The following is an 18,366-nucleotide window of genomic DNA, read 5'->3' on the forward strand; positions in this document are numbered from 1 at the left end:
TACTCTCCCTCTCTCTGTTTCCCTGTCAGCCCCTCCCACTCCTACTCTCCATCTCTCTGTTTCCCTGTCAGCCCCTCCCACTCCTACTCTCCCTCTCTGTGTTTCCCTGTCAGCCCCTCCCACTCCTACTCTCCCTCTCTCTGTTTCCCTGTCAGCCCCTCCCACTCCTACTCTCCCTCTGTTTCCCTGTCAGCCCCTCCCACTCCTACTCTCCCTCTCTGTGTTTCCCTGTCAGCCCCTCCCACTCCTACTCTCCCTCTCTCTGTTTCCCTGTCAGCCCCTCCCACTCCTACTCTCCCTCTCTCTGTTTCCCTGTCAGCCCCTCCCACTCCTACTCTCCCTCTCTGTGTTTCACTGTCAGCCCCTCCCACTCCTACTCTCCCTCTCTGTGTTTCCCTGTCAGCCACTCCTACTCCTACTCTCCCTCTCTGTGTTTCCCTGTTAGCCCCTCCCACTCCTACTCTCCCTCTGTCTGTTTCCCTGTCAGCCCCTCCCACTCCTACTCTCCCTCTCTGTGTTTATCTTGTTTTGTGCACCTGCTCACCCAGACCCTGAGATCCAGTTGGATGAATTAGGACCCTCTCTGTTTCACTGTCATATTTCAGTGGTATCCCCCTATCTTGTGCCAGCTAACTGTTTTTTAAGGTGAGTTTAACACAATGGAGGACAGGACAATGGATTAAGTGTTGTCTGTATGACGCTAAGTTTGCATGTGTATAAACAAAAATCAACTTCTAACAAACCTCTATGACTATGTCATACTGAAGAGGTGGTCCCTTCTATCAGGGCATTTACTATAAAAGGTTTAGATTTCCCCATGATATGTGAAACAACCCACTTTAGGAAAGAATAAAACAAACTTGTTTTGCTATATTTCAATAGTTCTTTGCATCTAATATGTTGATTTCAATGTTGTTTTGAAACAATCTCAGGATCAGGACTGTCACCTTGACGCCCAAGCAGGGTGAAAATCTGGATGGTATTAATCACACCCAGGTTATCTCTCCCATTCTCTAGCTGTCCCACGTCTCCCACTGACTAATTCTCTTTTGAGCTGTCTCTCAGCTAGGGATCATCCTGTGTTACTCTGGGTCTGTGGAGTATAGGTTTATCCAGATGGCCAAACCAGCACCTCTCTGTGGGCTGTCACAGCAGACGCATCCATCCTCCGGTCACTGCCACCACACAATCAGGCCCTGTACTGGGCCACAGCGGCAGGCTCCCTGGTATCAGACTGCTGTCTGCAGGCCCTGTAACCTGAGTGGGGCAAGTGAAAGGATCCCTCCCTGCCCCCCTGGCCCTTTAATTCTGTGTCACTGTGGCCTGTGGTGGAACAATAACTTCCTCTTGTATTATTGATGCTGTAGGGAAACAGCAGTCAGTCAGCACTGTGGGGTTCAGTTGGCTAAAGGAATATATAATGAGAAACAGGATAGCGCCAGCCTCTCTATCTGTGTGCCTGCAGAACACATAGCACACTGGGGAGACCTTCAAAACAGAGGGTGTTGGAGAGACAAGGGACCTGTTTGAATACTTGAAGTGGGCATCCTTCCCATAGAGATAGAGAAAGATATATACTCTATGATCCATCCATCCTCCCCTCTTGAAATAATCACTGGTTGGACAGGTGAAGGCAAGGATTCCACCAAATATCTTTCACCAATCCAGTCATGTCAGATCATGGATTATTTCAAGGTAGGGATGATTTCAGGATGCATTTTCAAAGTGAACAAGTGTTCATGAAATGTAATCTCAAAATGACGGACGAACAGGTGGAAACAATTGACTTAAAGAGCTCACCGTTTTGGTGGCAGAGTAGAGCGAAGGCCCCGTCCGATCGTAGCTATGCTTACCCACTACAAAATGAAAATTGCCTTGTTACAACAGGGTAGGGAATTGAATAACACTCCCCATTCTCTATTAATGAACCATTTCCTCAAGAAATAGTGGAGAGAAGACGTGCCCTGTACCCCACTTCCAAAAGGCTCCAAGCAGAAAGTTTGTCTTGTGGTCGATAAATTATATGTAAATAATCAAAACATGTTCAAGGACTCGAATATTACAACGTGGCTGTGAGTGAAAGCTACCTCCTGTTGAAGTAGTCCCCGATACATATTTGCACCGCATCACACAGTACAAATATGGATTCATTGATTTTTTTTTACAAAAACAATTTTTTTGCATGAACAACTTTTTTTGTTTTTATTCATGCATTATGGAACCGTGGACTTAAAATAAGGTTGGATTTATGGTAATGCAGAACGGTTGTGATGAACTTATCATTTTTCTATTTAGGCAATATGGAACTTTGGACTATATGGAGGTAATATCAGGTTTTGATTTAGGGGAAGGCGAGGATGGGTAAGGCTGACCCTTTCTTTTCTTTAGGTTCAGGAGGCTATGTGCTCCAAATAAGAACAAAGATCTGCTATTAAATTTAATCGCCACTAGGGGACAGTACACTCAAGATAATGAAAATGGTACATTGGTCCTTGGCAAATACTGGAAATCACAATTGTTATCAACAATGGAGTCAATTGTGGTCTTCTCAACAGTTTTTACCCCCAAGCCATAAGACTCATGAACAGGTCATCAAATTGCTACCCGGACTATTTGCATTGTGTGCCCCCCCCAACCTCTCTTTTTACACTGCTGCTTCTCTCTGTTTATCATATATGCATATTCACTTTAACTATACATTCATGTACATACTACCTCAATTGGGCCGACCAACCAGTGCTCCCACACATTGGCTAACCAGGTTATCTGCATTGTGTCCCACCCACCACCCGCCAACCCCTCTTTTACGCTACTGCTACTCTCTGTTCATCATATATGCATAGTCACTTTAACCATATCTACATGTACATACTACCTCAATCAGCCTCACTAACCGGTGTCTGTATGTAGCCTCGCTACTTTTATAGCCTCGCTACTGTATATAGCCTGTCTTTTTACTGTTGTTTTATTTCTTTACCTACCTATTGTTCACCTAATACATTTTTTTGCACTATTGGTTAGAGCCTGTAAGTAAGCATTTCACTGTAAGGTCTACCTACACCTGTTGTATTCGGCGCATGTGACAAATAAACTTTGATTTGAGTACTGCAGGCAGCACCACAGTAACCTCTCCAGCCTGCTCTCTAAGACAGAGCAACTCCAAACCCAACAGCAGATCTCAGAAGCCCAGACGGACCACGTGTGGATGGGTCTGCTCTTCCTGGCTGGCGAGTAGCTGTGGGTGAGCGGGAACCCCCTGGAGTACCAGGCATGTACTGGGGGAAGCTGCCCCACCCAACACATCCGCTGTGGGACTCTGGCCAAGATGGGAGAGCACTGGGGAACCTGGGACTGGGAGGACAGGTTGAACTTCATCTGCTCCACGAAGAAAGAAGAAAAGACTGAGCCTCCTAGGCCTCCTATTGTTTATCATGATGACCAATGTTCCCGCTAAACTGCACGTGGGTGCGCAATAGCCCCGAGACTGCCACGCAGATCCCTCAGGACTGCCGCACAGAAGAAATATCAGCCCATGGAGAGAAGCACAAGATTAAACTTCACTGAACTTTCTAGAGTTTTCCTTGTTAGTTAACACTATCAATGTTTCCCTTTACTGTGGCAATTGTGATTGAATCAACACAATATTAGCCACTTTCAATGCAACATACAGAAACAAAACGAACGATGCAAGACTTAGTATGCAAAACTAACTATGCACCTGATTTTGTTGTAGGCAGAACGCATCGGAGTAGGATTCCATTGCATTGACAAGCAGGACTCAACCCATTCTCTACACAGACCGGTGCGGCATAACCAATTAGACCTGCAGTAGACCTATTTTGCAAATAGAGCAGTGCCATATATGGATATGTGCCATTTACTTTGAGCTGGACTGTGTTTACAGCATGAGCGGTGGTGAGTAGATGCACTTGTTTTGAGATCAAAGCGAGAGCTGTATGTAGCCAAGTGCGCACATTTTGCTCATATCCTTTGCTAGTTAGTGAGTTGTAAGCCCAGTTATAGATAATTTGTAGTCAGCAATAGGGGAGTGATTGCTTCCTACAACAGCACAAAATGTGTACATTTCCAGATATAGCTAATATGCAGAGGATAGCATAATTTGTCTGATTCTCTGTAATAATTATATAGGAATGATAATGCATTTTTATTTTGTAAAACATTGAGGATGACTTGTAACATTGTATGTTTCTTGATAACTTGGTAGTGTAAAACGATTGGATAAATCATGTAAAAGTACTCTCACTTATGCACAAGTATTGTCTTATTTTTTGTATATATTTTTTTATTTAACCTTTATTTAACTAGGCAAGTCCGTTAAGAACACATTTTTATTTACAATGACGGCCAACCTTATATATGTTAAGATCAAATTACATTTAGTTGGCCAGATCAGAGCATCATAAAAAAATATTTTATAGACCAAGCTGAAAGACTTGAGTGTCCGTTCATCTCTGGCCTTCCTCCACTGGGTCATAGAAGTGGCAGATTCAGCAGACTGCTAGCACTCCATGAATGCCTGATACCTTTTGGCAACAACAAAATATTTTTCAGGGATGATGGAAGTCACCGAAATCACCTTGGTGCGTGGACACTATCTAATCACTACAAGGCAGCTCTAAGAAATTGACACTTTTACAAAGGTGTATTGTAAAGTGAAGCCGCTGCTGTCACAGGTAATCACTATTACGTCTCAACGCCCCCAGCAAACAGTGATAGATAAACAATATGTAGGGCGGATTGGGGTAAATTTTGACAATGTAACAATGTTATGAATAATAGATTGGCAGGTAATGATACGGCTTTTATTGACACCCCAGGTGATTTCAAACCCCTAAAAAGGTTAGAAATGCATGCACCTAAACGTTCGCAGCCTTTTGCCAAAAATGGACGAGTAGAGGTGATGACGTAACAGCGTGGTATGGCAAGGCTTGTCCCATGAATTAATCACAAAAAAACATAAGAATTAGTTGATAACTACGATACAAACATTCTGGATAATATAGAGAATCTGGAACGATTTATTGATCATCGTTTTGAAATTCTCGATAAAGAAACGGATACATCGAAGCGAACCAGACAAGACCTTTCCTTGAGTTCTGCGAGTGAAACGGGAGGAAAGCCGCGGTCTAAAATTCCAAACTTAATATTGGAGGGGGACGTTTTTATAACTATGTCTCCAGAAGATAGAGCATTGCTTACAAGCATGAACGAGCAGTTAAAAAAACGTGATCTATTGCCAGGGCTACTGGGGGAGGTTGAGGCCTTAAAAACAGGACTGGATTACAGTAAAAAGGATGGAAAAAATACGAGCGGAAAATAAGATATTGAAAACTACAGTGGACTCCTTAAAAGGCACTACAGAGAGGCTACTGTATGATTTTTTAAATGTATTTAATTTGAAGATTGTACATTAGAAAAACCAAGGTCGTTTTTTTTGTTTAATATGATATGTCCTAATTGTAAAGGTCGAGTATATTATGACTTAAAAGCCGTTATATAGTGCGGCCCTTGTTCGCCGATGTGAATCGGAATGATTAGCTTTTAAGATATAACCTAATAAATATGAATATGTATTATAGGGCTAGGATAAAGGATTATATATATCGTTAAAAACCGGCCTAGGTTCTCTATTGGAATAGGCAAATACGATCATAAAATAATTGGTATTACCCTTTTACATTTAAAAAATTAATCTCAATATAAAAATGTAAAGGATGATTATTCTTCCGATACACACCGGCAAATGGATGGATTGGGTGTTGTCAACAGGGTTGTTGTCTCTAGTATTTGTGGGCTGGTTAACACTGGGATAAAGTGATTAAAGTTGACGGTAGAACTAATACAATAATTGGTTTATGGAAGCACTTCTCTAAACGCAGCCCAATCTCACATTCAATACGCGCATACATGTACATAATGTATTTCACAGCCAGCCCATAATGTTGACCCTGAGGAATTGCGTATTTTCACCCCAAATGGAGCCCAAAATGAGAAAGTTTCTCACTATAAGTATTTGGGTATCTGGCTTGATGCCAAGTTGTCTTTTGAAACACATTGAAAACTTGACAAAGAAGCTGAGAATTACGATTGTTTTTATATAGAAACAAATCCTTCCTCAGTTTTGAAAATAGAAGGAAGAATGTTCAAACAACGCTTTTCCCTGTAATAGACTATGGTGACATTATTTATATGCAAGCGGGGGCCTTTGTTTTGAAACAATTGGAGTCTGTATTCCATTCAGCAATGCGTTTTATCACTGGGGATGGTTTTAGGACTCATTATTATATTCTGTACAAACATGTGGGATGGACCTCTGTCTGTAAGAAGAGAACTGCACTCTATTTTATTTATTTAGTCTTGCAGAAACTTTCTCTGTACATTACATTAAATCATTGATTCATTTTAGACGTACAAATGACCAAACCCGTTCTCAGGGATGGTTAACTCTGGAGATCCCATTGGTCTCCACAGACTTGGGAAAATAGGCTTTTAGTTTTTTTCCCTTATGTGTGGACAAATACACAAAATTCCTTGCAATTAGATGTTCTGGTGCCTTTCAGAAATTTTAAATTATTGATTGGAGACTTTTATGTTACAGATTCGATTGCTTTTCTTATATATGTAAATGTTGTGTTTATGTATTTAATTATAGTGGGTTTTGTAGTGCTGTTGTGTTTTATTTATGTATTGTGTTTTATTTGTAAATTTATGCAAAGCTCTCTTTTTTAAAATATTTTTTATTTTTACCTTTATTTAACTAGGCAAGTTAGTTCAGAACAAATTCTTATTTCTCTTGTGCATATTACCTCAAATAATCCGTGCCCTCGCACACTGACTCTGTACCCGGCCGTACCCCCTGTATATAGTCTGCCTATTGTTATTTTGCTGCTGCTCTTTAATTATTTGTTACTTTTATTTCTTATTCTCATCCGTATTTTTAAAACTGCATTGTTGGTTAGGGGCTCGTAAGTAAGCATTTCACTGAAAGGTCTACTACACCTGTTGTATTCGGCGCATGTGACTAATAACATTTGATTTGTAGAAGAGTTTTATCTCAATGTGACTCCGGTTAAATAAAGCTTAATATCAAAAATAAAACGTGAATAGCTACTGTTCTTGTGCTTTGAAAAAACTAACATTTATTCATATAGTTTGATCTAGCCCTTAAAAATTACTTTTACACACCGTTGTATAAACTGTTTCTACAGTCAACTAATATTATGTGTGTTCAGAGGACTATTAGCATTTTCTTTTAAAATTAATAAAATAAAGAAATAAAAATACTTACATGTTTTTTTGTTTGACTGTTGTTTTTAGGATGATTTTTACATTTAATTCTATTCTCTAGTTTCATTCGAAATGTTTGTATCGTGTCTGGGTCTGACTACTGTGTCAGTAAGGAATGTGGTTTGCAGAGTCATGGGTGGGAGAACAGGAAACACAAAAATCACTATCCAATTTATTTCTGGACTGGCTGCAGAATATGACATAATTTTACATGTAATGTGATGTTTACCTGTTGAGGAGGTTAATTTATTTAGCATGAAAAGAGGTAATTTGATTTCGACTGTCCATCACAGATCACAAAATGTGTTATCAAAAACTATAAGGCACTCAATGGAGGGTATAGCATTGTTTAATGTGCTGCTTTAGTAATATTGCCGCTCAGTGAAAACTGTCGGAAGTTCACCATCACTGGCTGCTTCTCAGAAGCACTCCCAGCCGGTAGGGTTTTTGCGCCTGTGCAATGCCAAAAATCTGGCGGAAGTCAGGCGCACCTTCTTGTTTAGGCGAGACAAATTGGACATGTCGAAGCAAGGTTACCAGTATTAGAAGGAGCTCCGTGCGCGCTAACCCTTCTCCCAGGCATACACGAGAGCATGTGGAACACAAACACAGTTATGTTGACGACACCTTCATACACATGCTGTAGTAAACATGGTGGACAAGCCGTTTCTACATGTACAGTGCCTTCGGAAAGTATTCAGGCCCCTTGACTTTTCCCACATTTTGTTTCGTTACAGCCTTATTCTAAAAAAAAACATTCTCAGCCGTCTATACACAATAGCCCAGAGTGACAAAGCGAAAACAGGCTTTTCGAAATGTTTGCTAATTTAATAAACATAAAAAACAGAAATACCTTATTTACATAAGTATTCAGACCCTTTGCTATGAGACTCGAAATTGAGCTCAGGTGCATCCTGTTTCCATTGATCATCCTTGAGATGTTTCTACAGCTTGATTTGAGTCCACCTGTGGTAAATTCAATTGATTAGACATGATTTTGAAAAGACAAACACCTGTCTATATAACGTCCCACAGTTGAAAGTGCTGGTCAGAGCAAAAACCAATCCATGAGGTTGAAGAAATTGTCCGTTGTCACGCCCTGACCTGAGTTATCTTTGTTTTCTTTATTGTTTTGGTTAGGGTGGTATGTGTGTTTTTGTCTTGTCTATGTTTTTTTGTATAACTATGGGGTTTTGGTTTGTCTAGGTAAATGTAGGTCTATGGTGGCCTGAATTGGTTCCCAATCAGAGGCAGCTGTTTATCGTTGTCTCTGATTGGGGATCCTATTTAGGTTGCCATTTTTCCATTTTGTTTTTGTGGGTTATTGTCTATGTGTAGGTGCATGTCAGCACGCGTGTTTATAGCGTCACGTTCGTTTTGTTATTTTTTTTTGTTTGTTTAGTGTTCTTTGTTTAAATATATTCAAATTACGCTGCGCCTTGGTCTCCTCACTATGACGAACGTGACATCCGTAGAGCTCCGAGACAGGATTGTGTTGAGGAACAGATCTGGGGATGGGCACCAAAACATTTCTGCAGCATTGAAGGTCACCAATAATACAGTGGCCTCCATCATTCTTAAATGGAAGATGTTTGGAATCACCAAGACTCTTCCCAGAGCAATCGGCGAAGGACGTTGGTCAGGGAGGTGGCCAAGAAGCCGATGGTCACTCTGACAGAACTCTAGAGTTCCTCTGTGGAGATGGGAGAAACTTCCAAAGGACAAGCATCCCTGCAGCACTCCACCAGTCAGGCTTTTATGGTAGAGTGGCCCGACAGAAACTACTCCTCAGTAAAAGGCACATGACAGTCCGCTTGGAGTTTTCCAAAAGGCATCTAAAGACTCTCAGACCATGAGAAATAAGATTATCTGGTCTGATGAAACCAATATTGAACTCTTTGGCTTGAATGCCAAGCATCACATCTGGAGAAATCCTAGCACCATCCCTACGGAGAAGCATTGTGGTGGCAGCATAATTTTTCCCCAGTCGTTTTGACTAGTTAGGATCGAGGAAAAGAGCAAAGTACAGAGCGATCCTTGATGAAAACCTGCTCCAGAGCACTCAGGACCTCAGAATGGGGGCGAAGGTTAATCTTCCAACAGGACAACGACCCTAAGCACACAGCCAAGACAACGTAGAAGTGGCTTCGGGACAAGCCTCTGAATGTCCTTAAGTGGCCCAGCCAGAGCTCAGACTTGAACCCTATAAAACATCTCTGGAGAGACCTGAAAATAGCTGTGCAGCAATGCTCCCCATCCAACCTAACAGAGCTTGAGAGGATCCGCAGAGAGGAATGGGATAAACTCCCCAAATACAGGTGTGCCAAGCTTGTAGCGTCATACCCAATTAGACTTGAGGCTGTCATCGCTGCCAAAGGTGCTTCGACAAAGTACTGAGTAAAGGGTCTGAATACTTATGTAAATGGGTTATTTCAGTTTTTTATTTTTACAACATTTGCAAACATTTCTAAAAACATGTTTTTGCTTTTTCATTATGGGGTATTGTGTGTAGATTGATGAGGGGGAAAAAATATTTTTAACACATTTTAGAATAAGGCTGTAACGTAACAAAATGTGGGAAAAAAACAAGGGGTCTGAATACTTTCCGAATGCACCGTCCACACTCTTATATATCTTATATTAACATGAACTCTTGTTCAGTCTCTATGCATCTTCTCTATCTCCCTCTAGCTCTACCTCTCTCTGTACCTGCTGAGAATGGCAGAAAGGCCTCTGGTTTCACAAACTCGCCATCCTCGTTGAGGAAGTTGTCAGGGCTGAACTGAGGGAACTTCCACTGGCCCTCTTCATGGAGCAAAAAAATACAGTTTTATATCTTTTATGTTTGAAGCCTGAAATGTGGCAAAAGGTCGCAAAGTTCAAGGGGGCCGAATACTTTCGCAAGGCACTGTAGCTAACTAGCTTGCTGTTGCTAGTTAATTTGTCCTTGGATATAATCATTTGGTTGTTATTTTACCTGAAATGCACAAGGTCCACTACTCCGACAATTAATCCACAGATAAAAAGTTTAACCCGAGTTTGTTTCTAGTAATCTCTCCTTCTTCAATCTTCTTCCCTTTCTTTGGACTTTATATGGCAGTTGGCAACCAGCTTTAAGGTGCATTAACACCACTAACAGGACTGAAGTGTGGACCTTAGTTCATCTTTCAATCACCCACGTGGGTATATGCTCCTAAAAAACAATTAGGAGATGGGAGAGGCGGAACTTGCAGCGCTTCAAGCATCACAAATAGAACCAAGTTCTATTATAGCGCCTGGCTACTGTAACGCTTGTCTTCGTCCTCCTCAGACAAGGAGTAAGAAATGTCAGACCAATGCGCAGCGTGGTAGGTGTCCATATTGTATTTAATATGAATACTGAACACTTGAACAAAAACAATAAAATGACAAAAACGAACAGTCCTGAACAGTGAAGCAAAACACAGAACAGAAAATAATCACCCACAACTCAAAGCTGAAAGCAGGTTACCTAAGTATGGTTCTCAATCAGGGACAACGATTGACAGCTGCCTATGATTGAGAACAATACCAGGCCAAACACAGAAATCCCAAATTATAGAAAAAAGAACATAGACTGCCCACCCCAACTTACGCCCTTGCCCATACTAAAACAAAGACAAAACAAAGGAACTAAGGTCAGAACGTGACAGCTACACAGATGCTCGTTGACACGCGCGAGCAGTGTGGGTGTAATGATTGAATAACATGTATGTTTACATTTATTTTGAAACACACGAGCGGTGTGGTTTTTATGTTAGGGTTCTAAGGTCACCAGTGGCAACATATTGTTATGATATGGGGAGTAGTTTAGTGGTCGTACATAGACAGTACACACTACCACTTCCACACCTCATCCCTAGGGGGCAGCAGCAACCGGGTCCTTAAGCACAACAGTGCAGGCATTCAAGGGGATAGTCAATCCGTGAGAGAGAGGTGGCTACGGAGCTTCTCAGCCTGGTAATCTTTGTTTTGTTTTAGTTAACCTCTTTATTTTTGGGCATGTATTTTGGTAGTTTCTTTTTGCTTATATGTATTTAGGTCACCACCTTGAACAACAACTGATAATCCGCTTGGGCAGACTCAAGAGGTCAAGACGGAGCTGGCCCTGAACTCGGCTGTCTCCTCGGGCACAGTCATTCAACACCTGGTCCACATACGTTTACTTCTCACAGACAATGCAAACATGAAATCAGGTTAGAGACCATTTAGCTAGGCGTAGGACACCTACACATAACAAGTGTAGCAAAATTAGTGGGCTAGTTACGTAACAGTATCAGTTGTCATGTCAATGTTCACCTGGTGCAGCTGGTAGCCTAGTAGTTGCGTGTTGCAGGAGGTCATATGGAACACGCTAAGAGGAACCGTGTCAGCCATCCACATGATCCACTTGTGGATCATCGCTTGAACGTACGGCATGGCGTGTTGGTCCTCAAACAAGGTGTATGAACGTCCCTCAAGAACGTCCTCATTTTCCCGGTGACAGCATTCTGGAACACACACACACTTTGTGTACCATACAGGTATATTGAGGTAATATGTACATGTAGGTAAGGTTAAAGTGACTATATGCATAGATAATTAACAGCGAGTGGCATAAAAAAATGGTCTCAATGCAAATAGTCCAGGTAGCCAAGTTGGCACTCCAGTACCGATTGCGTGTGGTAGCAGAGAGAACAGGCTATGACTAGGGTGCCTGGAGTCTTAGACAATTGTTAGGGCCTTCCTCTGACACCAACTGGTATAGAGGTCCTGAATGGCAGGAAGATTGGCCTCAGTGATGTACTGGGCCATTGTGCACTAACCTCTGTAGCGCCTTGCGGTCGGATGCCGAGCAGCCATACCAAGCGGTGATGCAACCAGTCAGGATAATCTCGATGATGTAGCTGTAGGCCATTTTGAGGATATGAGGACCTATGCCAAATGTTTTCAGTATCCTGAGGGGGAATTGGCATTGTCGTGCCCTCTTCACGACTGTCTTGGTGTTTTGGAAATGATAGTTTGTTAATGATGTGGACGCCAAGGAACTTGAAGCTATCAACCAGCTCCACTACAGCCCCTTCTATGTAAATGGGGGCGTGCTCGGCCCCCCATTTCATGTAGTCCACGGTCAACTATTTTGATTTGCTCACGTTGAGGGAGAGGTTATTGCCCTGGCACCACACTTCCAGGTCTCTGACCTCCTCCCTGTAGGCTGTCTCATTGTTGTCGGTGATCAGGCCTACCACTGTTGTGTCGTCGACAAACTTGGTGTTGGTGTTGGTGTTGGAGTCGTGGTGTTGGAGTCGTGCGTGGCCACGCAGTCGTGGGTGAACAGGGAGTACAGGAGGGGACTAAGCACGCACCCTTGAGGGGCCCTCATGTTGAGAGTCAGCATGGCAGATGTGTTGTTGCCTACTCTTACCACTTAGGGGCGGCCCGTCAGGAAGTCACTGATCCAGTTGCAAAGGGAGATGTTTAGTCCCAGGGTCCTTAGCTTAGGGATTAGCTTTGAGGTGTGTGTTTGTGCTCTGCATTATATAAACTAATTTAAGGTCACCTCTACTTCTACCTACACCAATACAATTATATCACAAATTATAAAGCTGACTCAGGACCAGCCTAGGGGACACTAGGGGTTAAAAACACAGTACCTGTGCATTCTGTGATGTCGCTGATCATGAGATGGTTTGGTCGTCCTGAAAATTCAGCTGTGCATGTCACCAGTGTCTCACAAACCACCTCAAGGCCATTCAGAACCACGACAGGTCGTGATCCGATGTACAGACAGAACACGTTACCATAGCGCCTCTTCAGCTGAAACACAGAGGGAGAGAGAGTTCCCAAGCTGAACAGTAAGTTGTGTGACAAGTCAGACACATCTGAAGATGAAACTAAACCATAGCAAGCAACTACTGACAGTTCCAGAGGAGGACATCACATAATAATGGCTGGAACAGAGCAAATGGAATGATGAATTTGATACCATACCACCTATTCCGCTCCAGCCATTTACCACGAGCCCGTCCTCCCCAATTAAGGTGCCACCAACCTCCTGTGAAAAGTTATTGTATTGTATCATTGACACTCATCACCTTCTGGGTTAAATTAATATGGATGAACAAACGTCTGTAACAAAACAAATCCTCATCAAGAACCTTTTTGATGGTTGTTTCAAAAGCGGAGACAGTGCATGTTGATTTAGGCCTGATAAAACCTTCTGGAACCTGACCTATTTTGGATCAAACACAGTTTAGTGGCTGTTGCTGCTCTGACATGAATCACAATGGCATTTTAAGTTTGTATCTAAAATGCTTTAACAGGGCAGGGCTCCGGGCAGCCGAGCGGAAATGGAGGAAAACTCGCCTCCCTGCGGACCTGGCATCCTTTCACTCCCTCCTCTCTACATTTTCCTCCTCTGTCTCTGCTGCTAAAGCCACTTTCTACCACTCTAAATTCCAAGCATCTGCCTCTAACCCTAGGAAGCTCTTTGCCACCTTCTCCTCCCTCCTGAATCCCCCCCCCTCCTCCCTCTCTGCAGATGACTTCGTCAACCATTTTGAAAAGAAGGTCGACGACATCCGATCCTCGTTTGCTAAGTCAAACGACACCGCTGGTTCTGCTCACACTGCCCTACCCTGTGCTCTGACCTCTTTCTCCCCTCTCTCTCCAGATGAAATCTCGCTTCTTGTGATGGCCGGCCGCCCAACAACCTGCCCGCTTGACCCTATCCCCTCCTCTCTTCTCCAGACCATTTCCGGAGACCTTCTCCCTTACCTCACCTCGCTCATCAACTCATCCCTGACCGCTGGCTACGTCCCTTCCGTCTTCAAGAGAGCGAGAGTTGCACCCCTTCTGAAAAAACCTACACTCGATCCCTCCGATGTCAACAACTACAGACCAGTATCCCTTCTTTCTTTTCTCTCCAAAACTCTTGAACGTGCCGTCCTTGGCCAGCTCTCCCGCTATCTCTCTCAGAATGACCTTCTTGATCCAAATCAGTCAGGTTTCAAGACTAGTCATTCAACTGAGACTGCTCTTCTCTGTATCACGGAGGCGCTCCGCACTGCTAAAGCTAACTCTCTCTCCTCTGCTCTCATCCTTCTAGACCTATCGGCTGCCTTCGATACTGTGAACCATCAGATCCTCCTCTCCACCCTCTCCGAGTTGGGCATCTCCGGCGCGGCCCACGCTTGGATTGCGTCCTACCTGACAGGTCGCTCCTACCAGGTGGCGTGGCGAGAATCTGTCTCCTCGCCACGCGCTCTCACCACTGGTGTCCCCCAGGGCTCTGTTCTAGGCCCTCTCCTATTCTCGCTATACACCAAGTCACTTGGCTCTGTCATAACCTCACATGGTCTCTCCTATCATTGCTATGCAGACGACACACAATTAATCTTCTCCTTTCCCCCTTCTGATGACCAGGTGGCGAATCGCATCTCTGCATGTCTGGCAGACATATCAGTGTGGATGACGGATCACCACCTCAAGCTGAACCTCGGGAAGACGGAGCTGCTCTTCCTCCCGGGGTAGGACTGCCCGTTCCATGATCTCGCCATCACGGTTGACAACTCCATTGTGTCCTCCTCCCAGAGCGCTAAGAACCTTGGCGTGATCCTGGACAACACCCTGTCGTTCTCAACTAACATCAAGGCGGTGGCCCGTTCCTGTAGGTTCATGCTCTACAACATCCGCAGAGTACGACCCTGCCTCACACAGGAAGCGGCGCAGGTCCTAATCCAGGCACTTGTCATCTCCCGTCTGGATTACAGCAACTCGCTGTTGGCTGGGCTCCCTGCCTGTGCCATTAAACCCCTACAACTCATCCAGAACGCCGCAGCCCGTCTGGTGTTCAACCTTCCCAAGTTCTCTCACGTCACCCCGCTCCTCCGCTCTCTCCACTGGCTTCCAGTTGAAGCTCGCATCCGCTACAAGACCATGGTGCTTGCCTACGGAGCTGTGAGGGGAACGGCACCGCAGTACCTCCAGGCTCTGATCAGGCCCTACACCCAAACAAGGGCACTGCGTTCATCCACCTCTGGCCTGCTCGCCTCCCTACCACTGAGGAAGTACAGTTCCCGCTCAGCCCAGTCAAAACTGTTCGCTGCTCTGGCCCCCCAATGGTGGAACAAACTCCCTCACGACGCCAGGACAGCGGAGTCAATCACCACCTTCCGGAGACACCTGAAACCCCACCTCTTTAAGGAATACCTAGGATAGGATAAAGTAATCCTTCTCACCCCCCCCCTTAAATGATTTAGATGCACTATTGTAAAGTGGCTGTTCCACTGGATGTCATAAGGTGAACTCACCAATTTGTAAGTCGCTCTGGATAAGAGCGTCTGCCAAATGACTTAAATGTAAATGTAATGTAAATGCTTTAGTTGAAAGTCTTCTAAAAACATAGTTGTTTGTTCAAGCTTAAAGGTCTGTAAGGACGCTACAAAACCATATCTTCCTGCACACAGTTTGGGTAACTTCAAACAAAACCAAATTACTGGTAACTATTCAAATGTATTTGTATTTTTTTACCTTTATTTAACCAGGCAAGTCAGTTAAGAACCAATTCTTATTTTCAATGACGGCCTAGGAACAGTGGGTTAACTGCCAATCACTGACAACATACAGTGTATGACAAAAATAAACCCAGGATAAACCAAACTTTTCCAGGTTGTGGATTTTTTGTAAAGTTCTCTTACCCTTTCCAGGTCTTTGAGGGGGTTGACAGGGTCCAGCTGTAGCAGATTGCCTAGGATGGGCAGGGGACGGGGTTCTGGGGGGAGGTTTTTAGGTCAGCGGACCCTGATCAAAAAGAACAAGAGGAAAAATAGCAACAACATCACAGAGCATATCATGGTGACTGGGCTGCAGGAAATGTGTTCTTCACCATTTAAAGATACCAACCACACCACCCAGGGATATTTGCTGACTCTTAGATGCCACCCACACACATTGGACTGCTTTGAAAACTAGCAGGTCAGACAATGTTCATGAGGAGGGATATTTGCTTACTCTGAGTTTACAGCCTGTTTAGCCAATTTAGCCTATTAAGGAATTATGAACCTGTGGTTGAACACAGTGTTCACCACTAATAATTGCACTCAAATGAGTTCATTCAACTTTTTATTAGAGTTGTTCAGGATTTAAAGAGAAGCCACCTACACACATTGTCTGTTTATGCTGCCTTTCCATTTTATAATGTATCATAATTTGTCTAATATTATAATATTTCAATTTTAATATGTATTATTATATGACCTAGGTCAGGTCATAAACCACAGCACTTTAAACAAAGTTATAGCTGGATTTTTATTTTGAAGGGAAGCAATTGAAGGCTGTGGGCACCCAAACTTGACTCCTACTGTTCAACTCACTAAAGGGAGGAATCTGTAACATGCAGTAACACAGATAGGACAGCAGTCTGCGCCATTACTTGACTGGCCAGCACCCATTTGAAGTCATCAGCCAGCACTCAGAACAGCTCATTTCAAATGATAACATTTAAAAATATATATATATATTTCAGCTACTTCAATAAAATAATTTCTGCATCAGTCATACCATTAGATATGAGTTCAGGCAAGTTGTTTATATATATATATATATATATATATATATATATATATATATATATATATATATATATATATATATATATATATATATATAGATTAAGCGATGCTTTAAAACGGTTAAAAACATTTGGTATGGGCTAATAGGTTTTTAAATTGACACAAAAAATACTATCAACATAAAGTATGTGTCTGTGACATTTGCGATCTAAGAGACAGAAATGACTAACGTAAACGTTTAAGTTCTAGTAAGTAGTTCATATTGACTTCATAAAGGCTAGGCGATATGTAGCATTTTTATTAAATATATGGACACTTATGAACAATAGCCTGTAGGATTCAGCTGTTGGTATTAAAATTAACTAAAAAAGAACCACAAACAAGTAGAGAGGAGATCCGATCAGGGAGAATTGAGTTTGAGTGTAACCATTTCTCCAGCTCAACCTATTTGTGGAGCCAACTGAGTAGTGTGCAGGGTGACTCTTATCTTTCATGCCACCGCTACATCGTGTTTGACAGGGGGCCAAAAACACTGGTTTCATTTCTTCAATTGTGAAACTCCTCAACTGCTTCAGTTACACTGCTTCAACAATGCTCCAATGTGGTTCTATCACCTTCAGTCAGATAGCCCTAAAGAATTTGACAAGCAGTCACAGCTCTAAGAATTGAAAAAAAAAGAACCACAAACAAGTAGAAAGGGGTTCCGATCATAGAAAGTTGAGTTACGTTTGAGTTTAACAATTTCTCCAGCTCAACCTACTTGTATGTAGAGCGGACTGAACAGTGTGCAGAGTGACTCTTATCTTTCATACAAATCAAATGAAACGTTATTTGTCACATTCGCCGAATACAACAGGTGTAGACTTTACCGTGAAACTCTTAATTACAAGGAAGAAAAATTACAAAATAAAAAAAGTTAATAGTAATGCAATAAAATAACAATAACGAGGCTAAATACTGTGTAAGGAGTACCGGTACCGATTCAATGTGCAGGGGTACGAGGTACTTGAGGTAATTTATGTATTATGTACATGTGGGTTGGGTTGGGTTTAAAGTGACTAGGCAATCAGGACAGATTAATAAACAGAGTAGCAACAGGGTATGTGAAAGAGTGTGAAAGTTTGTCTGTGTGAGCATGTGTGTGGAGTCAATATTCATGTGTGTGTGTTGGAATGTAAGTGTAGTATGTGAGAGTGTGTGAGTAGAGTAGGAGTGTGGATAGAGTCAGTGAAAGATAGTCAGTGTAAAAATCAGGGGGTGAATGTAAATAGTCCGGGTAGCCATTTGATGAACTGTTCAGCAGTCTCATGGCTTGGGGGTAGAAGCTGTTCAGGAGCCTTTTGGTCTCAGACTTTGTGATCCGGTACTGCTTGCCGTGTGGTAGCAGAGATAACAGTCTGTGACTTGGGTGGCTGGAGTCTTTGACAATTTTTAGGGCCTGGCAGGGAGCTCGGCCCCAGTGATGTACTGGGCCATATACACTACTCTC

General features: G+C 42.9%; 1 long non-coding RNA gene across 1 annotated transcript; it reads right to left on the reverse strand.

The window, feature by feature from the left end:
- Window positions 1-8,051: 8,051 nt before the first annotated feature.
- LOC135558661 (uncharacterized) lies at window positions 8,052-16,163 on the reverse strand. Its single transcript, XR_010458385.1, has 3 exons — window positions 16,005-16,163; window positions 12,960-13,122; window positions 8,052-11,816 (listed from the first exon to the last, which is right to left on the reverse strand). It is a non-coding gene; the product is annotated as an uncharacterized LOC135558661 (long non-coding RNA).
- Window positions 16,164-18,366: the final 2,203 nt, after the last annotated feature.

The sequence above is a fragment of the Oncorhynchus masou genome, chromosome 2, assembly GCF_036934945.1.
Source record: "Oncorhynchus masou masou isolate Uvic2021 chromosome 2, UVic_Omas_1.1, whole genome shotgun sequence".
Classification (NCBI taxonomy): Eukaryota; Metazoa; Chordata; class Actinopteri; order Salmoniformes; family Salmonidae; genus Oncorhynchus; species Oncorhynchus masou.